General features: G+C 36.3%; 1 long non-coding RNA gene across 2 annotated transcripts in view; it reads left to right on the top strand.

The window, feature by feature from the left end:
* LOC112986056 (uncharacterized) overlaps positions 1-19,906 on the top strand; it is a 33,573-nt gene that overhangs the window by 8,096 nt on the left and 5,571 nt on the right. Inside the window, exons 1-2 of one of the 2 annotated variants that reach the window (XR_003259911.2) lie at positions 7,993-8,060; positions 17,533-17,619. This is a non-coding gene — a long non-coding RNA (uncharacterized LOC112986056). Of the gene's footprint in view, positions 1-7,992; positions 8,061-17,532; positions 17,620-19,906 lie in introns of those variants that run through there. The other variant, XR_003259912.2, reaches the window with a different exon arrangement.

Raw genomic sequence — 19,906 nt, 5'->3', positions numbered from 1 at the left:
AAAGCCTTTACATATAGTCTTTGTCTATGGCTGGAGCAATTTTAAAAAAACTTAATTTCCAAAAAATCGTTTAATTTCTTTATTTTCAAAGTCTTTTGATTGAGAACTCTAGATCTTGTAAATTCAGCCTATGAAATATCAACTTTATTATTGTGAATATGTAAAGGAATTTTTTGGTTTATAGCTATGGCAAGAAGCTTTCTACTGTAATAATCTCTTACTGCTGAAGTAACTCCTTAGGGCTACAAACGGTTAGTATAGTCTGCAGATGTGAGCAGGCTGAGGATCAAGGGTTGGTAATTATACTCCATTCTTGTTTGATGTTCCAGTCACCTTACCTGCAAAATGAGATGAGCGATACCTACTTGCTCCTAAGGAAACTATGTGAAGCATTAGGCAGTAAGATTAATTGTGATAAAGGATAATTGAAGGAAAACTAGGGATAGTCAATAAAAAAGGTGAAACCAGAACTTGACTTCTTGTTCAGAATTCACATGGAACCAGCATGTCTGAGGGCTGTTTCATTTTTGAGACTGCTAATTGTCCAACATTGCACAGCATGAATTTCTGCAACAAGCAGCTGGCTTTAGATGGCATTTGGCGAGCTCAAAGGAGTAATCAAGTGCCATCTGCAAAATGCATTGTCCTGTACTAAACGGAAAATTGATTTGAGAATGCTCTTTTTCTAAAAATCAGGAGTGAACCAACACTTTGGGAGTATGTCAACACTTCAGGGTAGCTGCCTCAATGTGGAGAATCTTCTATGAAGAACAAGAGCCATTCAACTCTTCTACATCTCTCCCCACTGCCCCCCTGGCTTTGCAACTCTTCTCCCTGTCTCACTCTATATTGAACATGCAGCCATGTTCACAGCAGCGATACTGTGTTTTCTAAGATTTTTGTCAGAGGGAAATATCACATTTGAGTTTTTCTGTATTGATGTTAATATTTTATGCAATTGTCTGAAAACTAATTGTTACATTTGTTAGACTTTATAACGAAATGGAAATGCTTAGAAAAACTTTCTCTACAACTTCGCTTGTCCACTCAGTGTGCATTTGCCTCATACATCTGTGTTAACTGTCAGGTACCTAGGAAGGACCTGGAACTCCTCAGCCAGAAGACAGGCCACAAGAGACAATTTCTTTAAGAAGCTTGTAGGAGTTAAGAGATCTCTCAGGTTCTGAGACAGGTGGATGGTGTGTGAAGAGATGAGGAGTGACATTTTTCTTTCTATTTCCAATTAAAAGTATAATTCACTAAAGGTGGTAATGTGCTTCTCCCATAGTTCAAGTGCTAACCTAGGCCTCAGAAGACAGGGGTTCAATGTCCTGCTCTGCTACAGACTTCTTGGGCAAGTAACCTAGTGTTTTATTTCTCTGTCTCTGAAAAAGGCATCTATTCACTAATATTCTAGGGATTTTATTCAGGTAAGTATATGTAAATATTAATGCTTTTAAGAGGATTACATTTAAGATATAGCTATAGATATAGATATAAAAAAGACTTTTCTCAAAATGTCTTTATACTTGTTCCTTTACGTTCAGAGACTGTAGCTTATATTCACGTATGAATTTAATTATTATAACAGGAATTTTGCTTAACTAAGGATGAAAAGATGCATCATTACTCTGAAACTAAACAAGATACTTTTATTCCAACTTTATGGTAAAGTAGGAAGTTTAGTTCCAGGGCCAGTAGCAAGCAAATATATTATTTAAAGAGGAAACAAAACACAGCCTGCTGGGCATTCATTTGCCTGAAAGAGTTCTTTGTATTTACAGTCTAGAGAAAATATTTTCTGTGTAAGACATTTGGTAAATACTTTAAAGAGTATGACATTCCTGCTCCCTGAAGGGAGGCACCAGAGTGATTACTCAAAGGAAAACTGAAACAATCAATGGTAAGATAAAATGGGGAAAATTCCTGCCATTGTAGTTCAAGAGGAGACATGGTCACCTTCAAAAGATGTTTACAGACTTTGGGGAGCTGAATCACTTTCAAGAGTCACCCTGGGACATTCAATTCTGGAATTTGTGTATCTGAATTTTTTATCTAAAGTTAGGTAGTATGAGTCAGTCCATCGTCCCCCTGCTTTATGCTACCATTTTTTTTTTTTTTTGAAAATTTTATCCAGTGTGCAATAATCCATTAGCCGTTATTCTCCTTCATCTTGGGAAATTTGTATATTCTCCTCCTCCAAATTTGTTACTGACAGTTTCACTGATGAGTCATTGTGAAGGCAAATCAAAGAGATGTACTTTGAAATGCTCAGGGTACTCAAGAGCAGAATTATATGAATTTTATGGTATTGTAGGATTTTTAAAAGGCCTTTAAATTGTTTTTTAATTCTGTCTTTTTTTATTATCCTAATGAGCAAAAGCAAAAGCCAAAAAAACCCACAAACCCCCAAAACTCTTTCCTGCATGCCCTCTTTCCACATCTCCTCAGCAAGACTACAATCCTCTGGAGTCAATTTTCCTAATAGAGTCCTCCCTGTCTATGTTGGACAAATGTCATGTCCCCTGGCTCTCTCCATCTTCTAATGAAAATAGACCTGTAGCCAGGTACACCTTGCTGATTGCTTCCTACCTGCTGCTAAGGTTAATTTGTGCAGTGTAAATGAAGACTTCAGCAGTTGCTGAAGGAAAAAATGGTACAAGAAGGGACTGTTGCTCAGCATTTACATAAAATGGCCTATAAGGAAGCAGTTCTGATTAGCAGAAAACGTGTAAACTGTATAAAAGATCTTTAACTTTTTGCAATCCTAATTATACCAGACATCATAATAAGTTTTTTGACTTGAAAAATGAATCACATGTGTTTGCATCTTTTCATTTGCTCAATCCCATACCAAGAATTGGTGCACTTGCTTCCTTTTTTTTTATTTATTTATTTTTATTTTTTTTTGGCAAACGCTTATTATTAGATGTAGTGCTTATTGTTTGAAAGTAAGCACTGAAAGAATCTGCAGTTGTTACTGTGCAGAATATTGTGGTCATTAAGAAGGCTGGTGCTAGTATGTGCTAATTGCCCCTGCATATGCTTCCATATAACCTCTTTCCTCATGAAAGAACAAAGGAGACTATGGCATTATAGTGAGGAAGTCAGTTGGGGTGGGGAGCTGAAATACAGGCAGCTCCAGACAGCCAAGCCGGCTGCTGTGTATGTCTTCAGGTCCATATGGTTTGCCCCATCTCGACTATAGAACAAGTCATACTGCCTTATGTTTGTCCCATGCTAGGGAACAATATGACACATATGTGGGGAGCAAACACATTTATCATTTTTTTGCCATTCACTGTGTGTAGGAACAGGAAAGCATATGACTTCTAGCTATTGAAGTACTGCTGTTGTATTTTACCTCCGTTTTCTTGGCACAGCCTGGAATTTAATTGGGAGGTACTGGGAGTAGAGGTGAAAACAGTCAGATCTGCTAAGAGAATGCATTGCCCTTGTGCTGAAGACTAAGCTGACAAATGCTAGACACGACATTCAGTGCATTTTCTAGACCAGCAATTCAGATATGTTTGGATAATTATTTAACCTTTTATCTGCATTCTACACATAAAAGTTTCACCTCAGTTTCTGTAAGGAAAGTAACAAAGGAACTCCATCAAAAATCAATGTATTTTATATATCCTATTGCTAATTCCCCTTCTTTCTCCCATGGACTAGCATTCTCTGCACACATACATGTACACACACCCATTTTCCTTTTGTCTGTTCTGAGTAATGTTTGAAGCATCTGCTGATGGTAGTTTAAAATACCTTTGCAGTTTAACAGCTAGTATTTCATCTTGATCCTCTCTAATTATCCTTCCAAACTTGCGTCTCTTTCTTTTCACACTTCTTACCATCCCGCTCAACAAACTGTTCAGACTTGTAAAATTCTGGTCCTGCTTCCTACTAATACTGCTCTTTAACATGCCTAGACACTCTCCCTCCATCAATTGCTTTAGCTCTTTTCACCTCTAAAGACTTAATAATGTAATTCATAATTCTTTTTCTAAGTCTCAGAAAAAGCTTTTCATACACTACAGACCAGACTGTGAACCTTTGATTCATCTGAGTGCGTGGACAGCAACAGCTCACCAATGTGAATAATGGATCCGCATTTTGGTCTGCAGCTCCTAAAGCTTTAAAGCACACAACTGCAGTCTGCAGAAAGGGAAACGAAGCAAGTAGTTTTGGTTATAACCACTGAAGGTGCTGAACAACTCTCAGAGGACCTGAAAGGCCTAAGCCTACTTTGGAATTGATAGACTTACTCCATTTTCAGGCTTAAACCCATTCAGCTAATACGATTGAAAATATGACTCTGAGCTCCATGCTCTATTTACGCTACAGCGAGCCATGCTGTATTTGCTGTATTTTCCAGTTTTCTCTTGACTTTTCTACATATTAGAATTCATCAAAGGTTACTGAAGGATTTTGTTTTACCAAAATAAGGGAAAATTTTACCTTTATTTTTCAGCGTTTGCAGAGTTCTGCGAGGGGAACAAAGCAGTTTAAGTTGTTCCATTTCTCTTACAGTGAGCAGTGCCTCAGAAGGAATTCACTGCCAAAGCAGAGCTGTTGGTAGCACCGGCACTGCCGCGAGAGGTGGACTGCTTTATGATTCTATTTGAGAGTCTTTCAAGATCCCCGTGGACCAGAAGACTTGTAGTGCATTTCAGTGCATTGGATATCATTTCTGTTCAGCTCTAATCTCAGTTCTGGGTAGCTCTGGATGCCAGCAGAGAGGGATTGTGCTCCAAAGAGGGATTGTGCTCCAATTCAAAACCATCTTTCCTAGTAACAAGATCATTGTTTTTCTCCTGCTGGTGGAAAGAAACTGGCCCCAACTTTAAAAGTTTCAGTTGCTTTTCTTCTGGACTTACAGCAGTTTTTATCTGTCTCTTGATGATGATGATATTAGGTGATATAATAATAATAATAATAAAACCAAGTCAGTGACTTTGGTCTGTGTTGTGAGAAAAAGGACAGCAGCTGTCACTGTTGTTAGGAATAATTTATACATTTTCTGATTTACCCTTCTGGGGTTATAAATGCTGACAAGTTAACATCAGGGCAAAGGTAGATTAGTCTGTCAGGTTTCTATTTTCTGCTTCTTGCTCTTCCACAAAGTGCTACTGTGATTGATTGATTTGATTTTAAAGAGTTCAGTTACATCACAGTGACACAGTCTTCAATATGAATTAAAAGAGTAAAATTGTTTGTTTAACTTGTTTTCCTGTTGACAGGATCTTTGCACTCCAGGCAATCACTTTTTTCTTTCAGCTTTGCTCTTTAGCCACCCAAATGTGGAATGTCACTCAACCTTGTCATTTGTTTTTCTTGGCGTCCTCTCTTAGTCCCTACCACACTCTTCAGTGATCTAACAGATGTGGATACCCTTTTGCCAGTCAGTTGCTCTGGCTGTGTTGCCCTGCTAAGGCTGCCATTTTGGCTTTCTCTTTCAATGCTGTTGTTGAGGGAATTTGTTAGTGGACATCAGCTTCACTCTGTAAGATTTCAGCTAAGCCCTTGCGAGAGAAGTTAGCACAAGTACGATCATTTAGTTAAATTACTATAGACAGTCGAAATGAAAATTACACATCTGAACTGTGACCCACAGTTTAATTTAAACTCATATCCTAACTTTTTGAGGGAATTAGGGAGTGATAATCCCATTAGATGTCTCACTGCACTTGAACTCTTTCAGAAAATGAGATTTAAATGTTTGCAGAATAAAACTTAGATAATCATCCAAAATTCTGGGCTGATTTTGCATCCTGAGCTGTCCCATTCAACCTTTCAAATCTCATCTCTTGTACATGCGTTTTTAAGGTCTCTCTTACTCTGTCTTCTCTGCTCGTTTTAGTATGACATTCAGATTCATATGTACATCAACTGTAATTTATATACATACAGAGAACTGAGATGAAATGATCAAAAGGAATGCACAAATAAAAGATGTAATCAAGCACTGAAGATGCCAGAAACCAAAAGTTTTCGGGCAAAATAAATACATGGTACAGGAAGGTTCTTACATGATGTGGAGACCCAGATTAAGTTTCTAAAAATAAGACAAGGCAAACTCATATGGAAAGAAAAATTATTAGAAAAGGAAACATTAAATAAATAATGGCTGAGGTTTTTTTCTCTTAAGCTTAATGGTTCCTTGTATGTAAAAGCTTGAAAATGTATTGTGGAACAATCACCACTTTAAAAAAAGCATAAAAACTTTTGTATATATATATAGGCCATTATTCATGACATCTTTTAAATATCTTTAAATCCCAGTGATTTGAGTGGAGTTTAGCATGTACTTAAGTGTTAAAGAGGTACAGACTGGTTAGATAGTTCATTATTGTCTTTTCTCAAAAAATGGGACCTTAAAAGGCAAGGCTCTTTAGAAACTACAGAGTTAGAAAGAAAAATTCACCCTAGCAAGCTTCTACTCTTTGCAGCTGCAGTTTTGCTGATTCTCTGAAGTCAGAGTTAATTAATAGATGATTTGGCCTGTGGACTTTAAATAACATACTGAAAATCTCTGTTTTGGGGAGAGGCGGGTTTAAAGTTGATTATTCCCTGAAATGCCTTTTTCAAACTGATTAGCAGAGCTGGTAAAAACATAGCCATTGATTCAGACTTTTTTTCTGTGGATATATATATATATATTTATTTTTTTCGTCTGGCCTTATATCAAAAGGTGTCTAAGATGCTAAAATGTTAAAGCCCTGTTCCTACGGTAGTATCCACTTACTGGCTATACTGACAAATAAGCCTCTGATCAGCTCGTCCCTTATCTTGACTACCCAAGCTTCTCTAGTTCACTTTTCAAAGTCAAATTAGAAACCCTGGTTAAGTGGGCACTATTTCTAAATAGGAATAGCTAATTACAAGATTCCATTTTTGATCCCAGACTTTCTAGCCTCTTCAGCATTTCCGATCTAAATTTTTATCTGAATGCAAACAGCCTTTTTTATCCTTCAAGTTTGTGGCCCTCCCTTCCCTATTTCAAATCAGACTCTTTCTGAGCTGGAAGGGAGGTTTCGTTGAACACCTGAGACCCTTTGCTCTGGCCTTGTAATTAACTAATCATCCTAGTAATTTTTCCCAAAGGGTCAGCATTTATCTCAGACAATTTGTATTACTGTCTGTTTCCTTTGTTTTTCTGACTTTTTTTTTTTTAAACAATTCAGTAATATCATGGACCAGATTAGAATCTGTTTTCTTCATGCGTTTGCCTCATGGTAAATTGTTTCCATATTTTTCAGTAACAGATGCTTCTTGCTTCAAGGCAAGATTCAATTTCTATGGCAAATACCACAGCTTCTTGGAATGTTTTTGGCCTTTTTTTTTTTTTTCATCGAGCTTAAATTGGAAATTCACGTCAGTCGTTAGATATGCCCTGAAAAAAAATCTCTGTAGATCATCTTATATTTTGTCTTAGGTTCCCTCTTTTCCTCTTGGACTTGCTGGTCAGCAAGGAATAAACTCTGCAGTGCTCATGGATATGGGCCTTTTCTGGGTTGCTGAAACCCTAGTTTCTGTGAATCTTTGCCATTCTTTTGCACTATGAAGTTTTATTAGTTTCCCATTTGCTTTAGATTTAAGCAGAAATATACACATATAAGTTTCATGCAGCTATCTTAAATGAAGGACAGTGGTTAAACCTACAAGTTTCAAGTTGCTTTAATACAAGTTAAATATTAATTATTTAGTCTCTAATTTAGATTGGCAGTGATATAGCCTTAAATTTAAAAGGTGCACCTATTGAAATATGTATGGAACTACTGAAATATGTTCAGCTTTATAGCATGGAATGGGAGTAATTAATTTAATAGTTCACATGTCAAAGTTAACCAGTGGTTTGCCTTGTAGTTTCATAAATTTGTCCAAATAATGAATGACAAGGCATAAACATTAACTCTTGTAGGAATGGCATATCACTAGTTTCTAATTCTTTTTCATTATTCTTTGTTGACCTTATACAGATGGATGTTTTATCTGTACATCAGAAAGTAACTATATTCAGTTTTGGCTGCAAATTAAACTCCAGTTTTCAAAAAGTGAGTATTTGCCATAAAATGACTATGACTAAGCTGATTATCTTTACTTCCATCCACAGAAAAAAACCGCACAATAGTGTTATTGATAATTTCCAAAAAATCCATCATTATTGTTTTCAGTTTCAAGAATCCATATTTCCTTTGTGCAGGAAATAGGTGGAAAGGCCTAAGATACTTGCCCACAGCAGTTTTGATTTGAATATATGTAAAAAAGTACCAATCCTAAACTGCCTAAGAATATGTTTTGAGTGTTTTTACCTATGGAAATTAAGGATATGTGTTCTACATAGACATCCTCAAAATTTTATAGTTTTGAGCAATTATAGATAAAATAAGGCCTGATCCTGTGAGCTCTCATTTCTCAGTGAGCCTGGGTTTTCCATCTCATGTCCGGGTTTGGTAGAAAAATACACATATTTTGTTTTTGTGGTTTGCATTCATTTGCATCGAATTTGCAGTTTGTAATTAATTTTGTAGTCTATTTTTTCCTGAAGTACTTCTCAGTTTATTATTATTATTATTATTTAATATAGCCTGTGGAACACTGAACACTGATTAAGTGTTGTATGCTTTCTGTTATCTCTGAAGCATAACGGATGAAGTATTGTGAATTTGGCACTGTGTAATGTAGCATTTTGCTTGCTGTGCAGCACTAACAAACAACACATCGGTAGTCATGCCTGTCCCTCATTTAAATGCAACCTCACAGTCACACTGCGTGTTACAAATATCTGGGAGCTGTGTGATTAGTTAACATCTTGTGCATAACCCTTAAAATTATAGCAAGTTCTCAGGAGATAATTAGCTTTCTGGTACCTCTAGTCAAACGAACTATAGCTAAGCAGTGTTAGGCACTCCGTGTTCTATGACTCCAAGGAATGATGGCCTGAAAATGCCTTAAAAGCAGAGCTTGAGTGTCCTCTACATTCAAAAAAAAAAAAAAAAAAAAAAAAAAAAAAAAAAAAAAAAGAGAGAGAGAGAGAGAGAGAGAAAAGGCCTTATTTACCTTATTTATTTATTCTTGTTAACAAGCTTGCCATAGCTTCTAATTTAATGTTTCTCTTCTAATTTAATTTTCTTTTCTCTTTTAGCAGTTCTCGCAGTGTAAATAAAGGGAGTTCAGTAGGCCCCAGCCCTCCCTTATTGAAGTCAGCTCCCTTCTGCCCTAGAGGTCAGGTCCCATATTTGCTTTGTGTAGAATAATCCAGAGGATGTGCTATGGTCTTCAGGAGGAGGGGTTTAGAAAGTAAAAAGTAAAAATGTAGCGTCTAATAGTACAAATGCTTGGGAATGAAGTGCTGTTGTTATTACATGCTATGTTTCCTATATGCACTTCTTCCCATCCAAAATGTTTAACTACTCATTGCAAATAAATCTTGCTTGACCTTTTAATCTCTGCAAAAATCAATTTTTTAGATTCAGCAGGTGCTTTACAGGATGCTGACAAGCATCCTCTGGTGAAGTTTCCGTGGTGGATAATATGTTACTACTCCCTAGCTTCCCAGCTTACCGCTTTACTAGAGGGAAACCCACTTGTATCAGAGACTGTGTAAATCTTTCCCACTCATGACTGTACACTGGCTTAAATTTCTGGTTAAGATAATTTTGAGTTTATTGAGGCTGTGAATTCAGACAGTGAGGTTCAGGCATATGTTCCTTTTTGCTGTCCCTGTTACAGGAGCTCTGTGTAGAAGTGATTGATAGAACTGTTACTGTCGAGGCTTAGCAACACTTTAAGCATCTGAACAGTCTTGAAGGAATGTGTGTTTTTAGGCTGCCATGATTTCCATTTGCTTCCATATCCCTGTCAATAATGGCACGATGTGCTTTTTGAGTTAAAACCAGAGTGTACGGTGCTTTCTTCTGGCAGGAGTTCCTATCCTCCCTATTGTTTCTCTTTAAAACTTAAATTATTTCAAGGAAAAAAAAATGGGAAGAGCTTAAATTATAGCCCCTTCTTTCAAAAATCTAGCAACAAGCACGTGCACAACTTGCCACATGCCTAAAAAAGTTAAACACAAAGACTTGGTGTTACAGCATGGTACACAAGAGACTCCTTTTAATTCTCTTCTGCATGCCTTCATTAGAGTGTTTTTTCTATATGGTCTTAGCAGAAAATTGCAACTATGGTATACTCTGCTGTACACTTAGCATGCTTCTCTTTCTATACTACCTGAACAAACATTTCAAACCTGAGTCACTGTATACATTTTCTCATTTTAAAGGCAAAATATCTTTTAGAAATCAATTATTTTTATTCCCAACTGCTCAAATTAACTCGAAATTACTGTGAAATTCAAAATTCATTTCAGATTTGTGAAAAGTGCAACTGCTCTGTTTCAACATGTTTTCAACGTTCCCGTTAGTGTATTTTTTTTTGTTTTGTATTTTTTTCATAGCCAAATCTTAAAATTATCAGAACAGGCATTTTACACTTGCAGAGTGGAAATGACTCATCTACGGCATAGCCTGCAGTCTACTTAGTCTATACAGTCAATAGAGACAATTGATTTTAGATTTTTGAATCAACTGATTTTTAATTAATTGCTTCCTTTTTTTTTTTTTTTTTTGCTCTCATTCATTTTTGTTTTGTGTTTCTCTCTAAAAAATGTTTGAGACTTCAGTACTTTGTATAGATTCAGGGAAAGAGATGTTTTCAAAACTTCCATTTGTTTCATGAAATAATTTCTCAGCCATATCCATGTGCAATGTTTTAAAGCTTCTGATCCTACTCTGAAAAGGCTATTCTAAGCTTTCAGTGTTCACAATATTCTCTTCTAGCACTGGAAGTTTCTGTATAATAACTTCAGAATTAAAATGTTTTGAAGGCTTCTAAATATAAGTTATAGCTGCAGCTGTCAGGAAACGGCATTTTGACAAAATTGAACTTTTTAAAGGAAAGTATCAATTTTGATTAAATTTGCTTGAAAGGTGTTTTCTAATTTGAAACAAAGCATTTCAATAGGCTCACAGCATTCTCTACATTTATTGGAGTATAATGTTGCAATTTGTTTCAAAATTACTTTTCGTTTTGAGATTCACTGAAGACTATGATAAAATGCATAGCCGAGAGTTGAAGTCTGTTTGAAACATTTCAGTATTATCAAAATAAAACATTTCTATTAACCTTTAGATGCTTTTTTCCCTTCAAAAAATTTGTGTAAGAAACTTCAAGTTTCATTTTAATTGGATCTATTTTGAAGGGCTAAAATTCTTATGGAATTCCAGCTTTTAATCAATTCTCATAATAATTTTTTCTCTGGAACAAAGCCAGTTGGACTAGCTGAGCTGATTATGGAAAGATGTAAGCATGGAGATATCTTTAACCATGTTGCGCTAAAGGCTAAAGGCTCCCACTGATTGAGTGGAATTTGGTCCTACTGTCTTTCCCAGTGCTCATTTTGCCCATCCAATTTGGTCTTCAGACTTCAGCTTTATTAGCTGCCATCTCCCAAAGCGAAGAAGGCTTGTTTAGGTTTTTGAAGGGATGTTGGTAATGCAGCTGTATAGGACGGTCTGAAGAGCCCTGAAAGCCCTTCCATGTATCACAGAAGAAGGCCTGAAGAAATGGCCTGTGAGAGATGAAAGAAAGGGAGAAATGACACATAACCAGTTTCTTACCCAGCGAGAGAGAGAGAGTAATAAACAACACTCAAGTGAATAGTTGTACAAAACAAACAAGCAAAAAGGAGTTACCTCTTAATATCTAATTGTTTGATTGAGGATCCCATTGGCTTTTCAAGAATCACTCTACTGTGTTGACTGTTTTTCCCAAGGAACGCAGATGTTCAGTCTCCTCCTCTCTACAAATAACTGTAGAGGAGGTTACTACACTATCTTAAGAGGCAGAAGATGGAGGATTTGGTCCACTGTTTTGCCACATAGTCACCTACTATGACATCTAATAGAGTGTGAAGTCAAATATGCCCTCTAGCCTCCCCCCCCCTCCCCCCCCCCCCCCCCCCCCAGGCTAGAAGAATCCTTCCTGGTTAGTCAGATAGGCTCTTTCCCCAGGGTACTAGGGGACTTAGATACTTTGGAAAGGGAAATAAAATCTAAGAGGTGTGTGGCTGTCTACATTTACGGAATTAGTGAACAGACAGGACAAGTCTCTGAGCTTTAAAAGGCATCAGGAGAGCACAACTCCTGTGTTCTTCTGAAGCCCAAAGCCACCTCTTACAAATAAGGTAATGTCTATATGCTCTGTTATGAGGTACCTGATAAGGTTCACTTATGCCTATTAAAATGCAACTAAGGGGAAAAGGAGCAGTATTTCCCTCTGTTTATGTAGTTCTAAAGTGAATGGTTGTTAATTCCAATCCAAATAGGAGACTTGCCTGAGGGCTTCCCGGATCACATCACTCAGTTCCCAGGTTGATACTCTAGCTGTGCCCTTCTTGGGAGTACTTTCAAATAAAACTCAGGTAGTGTGCAGAAGACAATTCAAGATACTTTGAGCCAGAAAGAAAGAGAAGAAGAGGAGGCTTAACTCTCTGGCTTAAAGGCCTTGTAAAGGGGATGACCTCATAGCAAGGCCTTTCTCTCAGGACTATTTCTCTGTTGTAGGATAGTGAGATAGTCCTGCCAATGAGAATTGAAATCCCAGAATCTTTCTTTGGCACTGCCATTCTCTCCATGGATTCCTATTCTCCAGCCTATATGCATTATCTCAATTCATCCTGTTATGTTATAAAAATACTCTACTGTCAAATCATACTATGAATTAGATTGAACCAGCTAGCATGTGTTAGGCATACTAAATCATTCCCCATAGCACCTGGGAACTTTTAATTTAAACAAAGCAAAACAAAACAAAAGGCATTAATGTAAGAAGACACAGCAGAGCTCTTCAGGATTGGATGGAAATTTTCAGCTTAACAGTTTTGCATTAACAGTTTTGCATTGTAGCAGGTAAATTCTGCATAAATCCCATTTTAAATGTTTAAGTCTCTACTGGGTCTGAACCTGAGGCTCAGTTATCTAAAGTTGACTGATTCCTATCAAAATCAGTGGGGCAGCCACCTAATTCTTTTAGAAATACAATCATTTGTCTCCAGTGCTTCACTTTCTTCTGTGTTCCTTTCCTTTATGGAGGAGTTGGTATTCATTAGCTTTGGTAATGGAGCTATACATGAACGTAGAATCATTTTACTTACACTCATCACAGAGGTCAGTAAGATGAGTGACAAAATTATTCTTTACTCTCCAAGCTTGAGCTGAATTGTTAAGCGAGAGGACACACTCTCTAGTCCATTACCCAGTTCTCTATATTTTACATTTTTGTCAATAAAAAATACCATACAGCTCGAGTGTGAAATTTTCTTGTGTGTGGAGGGCCAACAAAAGGCCCATGCCTCACCAGCCTTCCAGAAGAGAATGACACCTCAACAGAACAGTCAGTGTTAATGGTTAAAAAATGAGACATTCAGAGCCTATGTGTCAAATATGTAGGGCCAAATTCTTAACCCTGACTGACAGTCTTGCCTGGTGGAAGAGGGCACATAGGGCAGAAAGCCACATTTGGCTGAGGCAGCCAAGGATAAATTGTCCTGAGAGAGATGCAGAGTCGATAAAGAGTTTGTTTACTCGGCTAAAGAGCCTTCTACCAAGATGCTGTGATTTTTTTTAAAGGTGTCCTTCTCTGGGCAGCATGCTTTCAAATACTCTTTAATGAAAGTTAAGGCATTCCCTGTCTTGACTCCAAAATAGGTTCCACTGTTTCACTATAGAAACACCAAACACACACAAGCTTGGTTTGGCTTCCCATGGAATGTTTCAGAATATATAGTCACAATGACAGAAATGAATTTTTCAAGTAGTTGCCTTATTTGTAGGTAAGATGGTCACAAAATAGTATAGTTCTTCAATTTGGCTCCTCATCCTTTAAGGTAAAATCTTTTATCCTTTTTGGTGAAAAGGAAGGAGAAAATCCTCTGAAGTTTTCCACCAGGAGGACAGCATTTGTATAAAAGAGTCCTGGCTGGAATTGGACAAGTAATGTTCATTCATACACTTCCTTCCTTCCTAATGCTGAAGATGCAGGAGAAAAAAAGCAAGCAGGAAAAATAGCCTGATACAGATGTTCTGCCTAAATACTCAGGGTGTCCTAGTGATTCCTCATCCAGCTGGTGCAGTTTATATTATAGCTTCCTTGCTGCTTAAACTGGACTTTGGGTTAGAGAATGGAGTTATCTGTAGGTTTAGTTTCCTGGGTTTGCCTGCGTAAGATACCATATAAATGGGCTTTGTCAGGAGCATTAAAATAGTTGACCCTTCTGCATCTTAAGTTTATTTAAATTCTGCAGTAGGAGTTAATAGGCAGGATTTGCATATGGGAGAGTCAGGCCTCTAATGAAAAAAAAAAGGTGAGAATTTAGTAAATTCAAAGATTGGCAACACTGTGCTTTAACCTGGAGCTTGAGTGGGTTTCTTTGGAATAGTTATGACTGCAACAGGGTGTCTTGTCTTGTCTTGCAGCAAAAAATAGTAGTGTCCCATGTATTCTAACCTGGTCACCAACTGCTCTTCCTGGATAGCACTTCTGCTGTTGTAATGGAGATGTTGTTTTGGCCATTAATGGAGGAGATGATTCACTGCAAAACGCCATTTGTGGCTAATGATCACCTGCAGTGTTACAGGGTTTTAAACAAATGTAAAGCAAAGAGAGAAGAGCCACTGCTGCATTAAAATCGCCAAAGTTTTTGCTCTTAAATCTGTAGCTATATTGTTTGTTTTTTGTGAAATGATCTGACAGTTCAAAAAAGTCACATGGAGAAAGGGGAACTATAATAATTGACACAATTAGTTCAACTTGCTGGAGGAGTTTTTTAATGGAATGCCTTGAGTTTTCTAACTGATCTTCCCCTTGCAGATCTCAGCGGTTTGAGAATTGGGCTCTAAGTTGTCTTTTCACAATTATTTTGTTTTTGTAAATTAATGATCTAAGTGATTTATTATTCAGTTCTTCCACTACTGCTGCTTTATTTCTGTTGATCTTTGTTTTTCTGCTTAATTTCTATAAATTACTGTACAGTTTCCCATAAGGTATAATTAGGCAGAATTGCTAAAGTTTTAATTATTGTGTATTATAGATGTTGAAAGCAGCATTAGCACTTAGCTTTTAAAAATGTGATAGTATATTTATAAGAGAGCATTTATAAACACATTTACATATAGTTAAGATGAAAAAGGTATTTGAATTGTAGTCATTAGCATTTCTTCAAACATATGGCATACCAGCAGAGGCCATGGGCCATGCCTTCATTAACTGAACACTGTTTCATCAGTATCTCAGCTTCCTGCTGTGCCACCCTGTGGCGTACCCTTCTGTCCCTCAGGTTTCAGTGACAAGGGACAATATGTCCCCAAGGTGAAAATCTGGGAAATAACGTAGATTAGCCCTTAGAGGAGTTCTTATGATTATTTAATCATACTTAGGAAAGAAATACATAGTACCACGAAAGAAAAACATTAAAATCCTACCAGTCGGCTATTTTCTGAGTTGCAGGGTATCAAGGTCTCTTCAGCTCACCATGAACATGACAGCTTTATGCGCCCCATTATAAGGCTGGCCTGTTTCAAATTTGCTTGTATAATGGGCAAAGCCTACATTGGTACTAATAGGTATCATGGGTCAATTATCATTCATTGGCCATAATGTTCAGGTGGTGGATCAAAATTTAACTTCTCTTAACGATAGCACATGCAGCCATTTAATTTTATTTCCTAATAAAAAATGAAAAAGGAATAAAAATATTCATACAAATGTCATGGTCATATTTTATTTGTGCATTTCTCAGGTATATAAAGAGAGGTTAATATGATATGCAAAGACATTTGTCTAAAGTCATTAAGTTCTTTAATGCTGTCATGGTCATATGATATTCTTTGCTAAAAAAAATATACTTTAAAAAGCTGTAAGTATTGTATGAATTAAAAAACAACTTACATAATGTATTTAACAAAATGACACTTTTGAAAGTAAGGTTAGTTTGGTGTGTGTGTGTTTTTTTTTAAGATGTATCTTTTCAATATTTCCCAAATCAGCTTTTCTTTCTAACTGTGATGATGGAAAGTAGGAAAAGCATCAAAGTGGGAAATCAGTGTCAAAAATATTTGTGCAGTTTGTTGTCTATATTGTTCTGGTCTCTTACATTTTATGCATCTAAGAAGAGTCAGAGCTCTACAAATGTTAGTGAATACATTCAGTCTTTGGAATCCAATCAGTAAAGTCTGTTCTTGGATTTAGAGGTGGCAAATAACGAGTCAACATATTTAAAGTAAAACTATAAAACCAGCTATTACAGGAATGCTTTTCTAATATTAAAACACACATTATGTTATAATCTGGTCTACTCTTTTACCAATAGAATGAGCTACTTTTCAACATGCATTTAGGCAGAGCAATATAAAATCTTTTGGAGTTTAGCCTGGTACAGATGGAGAAAGTGTAAACTTTTAAAGCAATCTTAATTTGTATTGTTACAAGCATCTGATATAATTTATATATTTTATATACTTTCTCAGTTTTGGTCAGATGTAATTGTGATAGAAGGTTTAGAAAGTTTGGCAGGCAGTCAAGCTAAAAGTATTTAAATTGGCCTAAGTCAATTTTTACCTTCATTCTTTTGATAAAGGAGGGACCTAAAAATCTCTCCTATTGCTAAAGTATCCACTATTAAACAATTGCGCAATGGAAAGCTCTCATTAACTTTATCCCTCAGACCCTGACATTAGTCTAGTCATCACAACAATCATTAGCAAAATGCAAAATACTCAGCCAGGATATCTACATTCTAATAATATTAATGCTTTCACTCTATTACACACAAATGTCAAATGTGACAAAAATCACTGAACTTCAAATGTATACATAACAGATTTTGATATATAGAAAGCACCAGTTTTTGTTATTCTCACTCAACAGCAAAATTAAAGATACAGTGCCAAGGGGGCCCATACCATTTGCAATCTGTAGCGTTTCCAATGTATTTTCAACAATATTGTAAATATTTATGGAGTTTTATAAAGACTCTATGCTTCCTTCTGTTTGTGATGCATCAACAAGACGCAGTAGGATATCATAGGCAGATAGTTACTTCTGGGAATTCCCTTTTGGACTCTTTTTTGTTGAAAACCGCTTCATGACATACAGTATTGCAAATCCTCAGAAATGTACCATGCTATTATTGCCAGCTGAGTTCTTCCAAGTAAAGATGACATCAGCCATCTGTCATGTTATGCTAATCCTAGGAAAGAAAGCCAGCTAAAGAGAAAATAGATACCTTTCGTATCCATTAGCCAAATATTTATATTAAAAAATGAAATGATTAAAATCTCACAAGTGAAGCTAATTATTGTAAGTGAATAATCCTTTCTGAGTAAACTACGTACCTAAAATGTATTTGTCTTTTTACTTACCTGAAATAAATTATGTCATGAACATATGTTTAAAATGCTGGTCTCTTCCTAGGTATTGGTAGATAAGGAAATACGCCACCAAGTAGTGATTATCCTCCCTTCTGCTCACATACTGGACCTGCTTGCTGAACTCTGCCAGGTACTGGGTAGCTGCGTGAATGTTCTGCCATGTTTTGCTGAGCTAAATGGAACTTGCCCAGCATCTAGCAGAGAAGAAATGACATCCTCCATCACAAACAACTCTGCTGATCAGTAGCAAGAGTGCCTAAATTAGCAGTAATTTCATAATGAAATGTTTAGAAAACCTGATTGGTATCAGGTACCTGCTACCCCAGAGAGTAGGAAAAGTGTAATGAGGAAGCCTTTTGGGTAAGCTGTACTATTAATTTATGGGGAGACGAACTCTGTGGGCTTTTGCCTTGTTTCCTTGCCATGGAGAGGTGCTCAATAGCACATTTCCAGAAGTTTAAATGCGAAATGAGTCGTCTAAAAGAACTGTTCATGAGAGCTCATCACAATATGATTAAGGCTAGAACAATAAGTGTCAAGAAATTAAAAAATGAAGATTCGTTAAGAACAGCCAGCTAGCCCTTTCCCTGATAATTACAAATACGGTACAGTCATAAGAGGGGTCCTAAAGCACATCCATGCTTACTTAGCATGATGGTGAAGACATTGACTCTTTGAGAGCTGTAGAAGCTCTTTTAGCTCTTTTGAGAGCAGTACAAGAAGGAGCACACAATGAAACATTCTCACATACAAATATAAAAATAAATAATCATATAATATTCCATTTGCCCACAATATTTTTTTCCTCACTTTTTGGAAGCTAAAGTTGTGATGCAACAGGCTTTCCTTCTAGTCAAAAATTGCATTTTGGGATGTAGATACACACAAAATGGAAAATGAAGAAAATGAAAGAGAGAGCTTTTCTCGGAATATATTCCTTTCATTTGTTTGTAATAATTTAGAATAAAAGATAGATGGAATTAAATCTTTAATTAGATAATTCATTAATACAGAGCTGAGAAGCAATAAGCAAAGGATTTTCTTACAAGTTCTTCTTCTTTAGCTACTCAGCTTGTTGAATCTTCTAATGAGTCTAGCTGATTTCTAATACACCAGTTTGTGGCACTTGGAAACTGATGGGGAAATATGAATTGATTTGTCATGTTGGCCTGCTTGATTTTTGTCTTGAAAGATTGCTGTAGCATATTTCTTTTAACCACAGGTTTCAATTTAATCATCCATATATGATGCTTAGAATATGTAAAGGATGATCAATGTTTATATTCCCTAGTAGCAATACTGCCATTTCAGTGTGTACTATTTGCTGTAACAGCTTACAGCATCCTATCAATTCTGGAATCTGATAGCATATTTAAATATCTATTAAAGCTTTGACACATGCTTGAAAATATGCATAGCAAACAGTTTATTCAAAGCTAGACAGATTTAAACATTAAAAACCATGCAAATCTATCAACATCAAATCAGAATTAAACCTGTCAGGGAAATGTCTTGTGAACAGTCTTTCTTGCACTAATATTAATTTGCCAAAAGTCAGTACTTCTAATTAAATGTAATAATGGCAACAAAAGGTTTGGAGAAGGCTGTTCAGTTCCAAGATAACTTTTTTAATGAACAGAGGGGAAAGAATAAAAAGTCCTGTCACAAATTATTGTAGAGTGATTCAGCTGCTCATGTCAGATATCAGAAATCCTGGTTCAAATCTCTGCTTTCTTTCACATTGCCAGGATATCCCTGACCACTTCATGTCTGGACCATCTTCAATAAGTCTCTTTTGCTATGTAGAAATAATTTAATATTCTGACAGAAAGAACTAAGTCTGGGTCTCCTGCAGGTGAATGACAGAGATTAATCAGCTTCATTCTCTTTCACCTATTTTAATGCCCTGTTTTCATGTGCATAGCATATTTATCTCTCTCTCTCAAAAAAGTGCACTTTTAATATTTGTAAATAATCCAAGAGAAAATTTACAAAGCAGAGATTGTTTTCACCTTAAGAATAGTATAACTGATACTTTCTTAATAAGAGAAAGCCTAAAGTTGGAAAGGAAATAAGAATGTTAGCTGTACTTGATCACGTGATGTAATGGCTCCAGCAGAAAATTATCACTGTTCATGAATTATGTCTTCAAGTTATCTAAGGTTGTGATTGTCTGAGCACTTGTTTTCTAGAAGCAGTACTTTTGAGAAGATGCAGAATATCTTAGAGGTTTACATGCATGAAGATAAGTAGTCATTTCTTAAAAAAAAAAAAACCTATGAAAATTGGAAAAAAAGTTTTCATGAGGCAAATGTAGTTTGCAAACTTCTTTTTGCAGTGATTTGGATGTGCTTAGGTGGGAAACTTGAGATCCAAGTCAGAACTCCAAGTCAGGCAAACACTTGAGTCAGAATCTG

This window comes from Dromaius novaehollandiae, chromosome 2 (genome assembly GCF_036370855.1).
Source record: "Dromaius novaehollandiae isolate bDroNov1 chromosome 2, bDroNov1.hap1, whole genome shotgun sequence".
In the NCBI taxonomy this organism is placed as follows: domain Eukaryota; kingdom Metazoa; phylum Chordata; class Aves; order Casuariiformes; family Dromaiidae; genus Dromaius; species Dromaius novaehollandiae.
The sequence above is the reverse complement of the archived record's forward strand: the minus strand, read 5'-3'. Positions and strand labels throughout refer to the sequence as shown.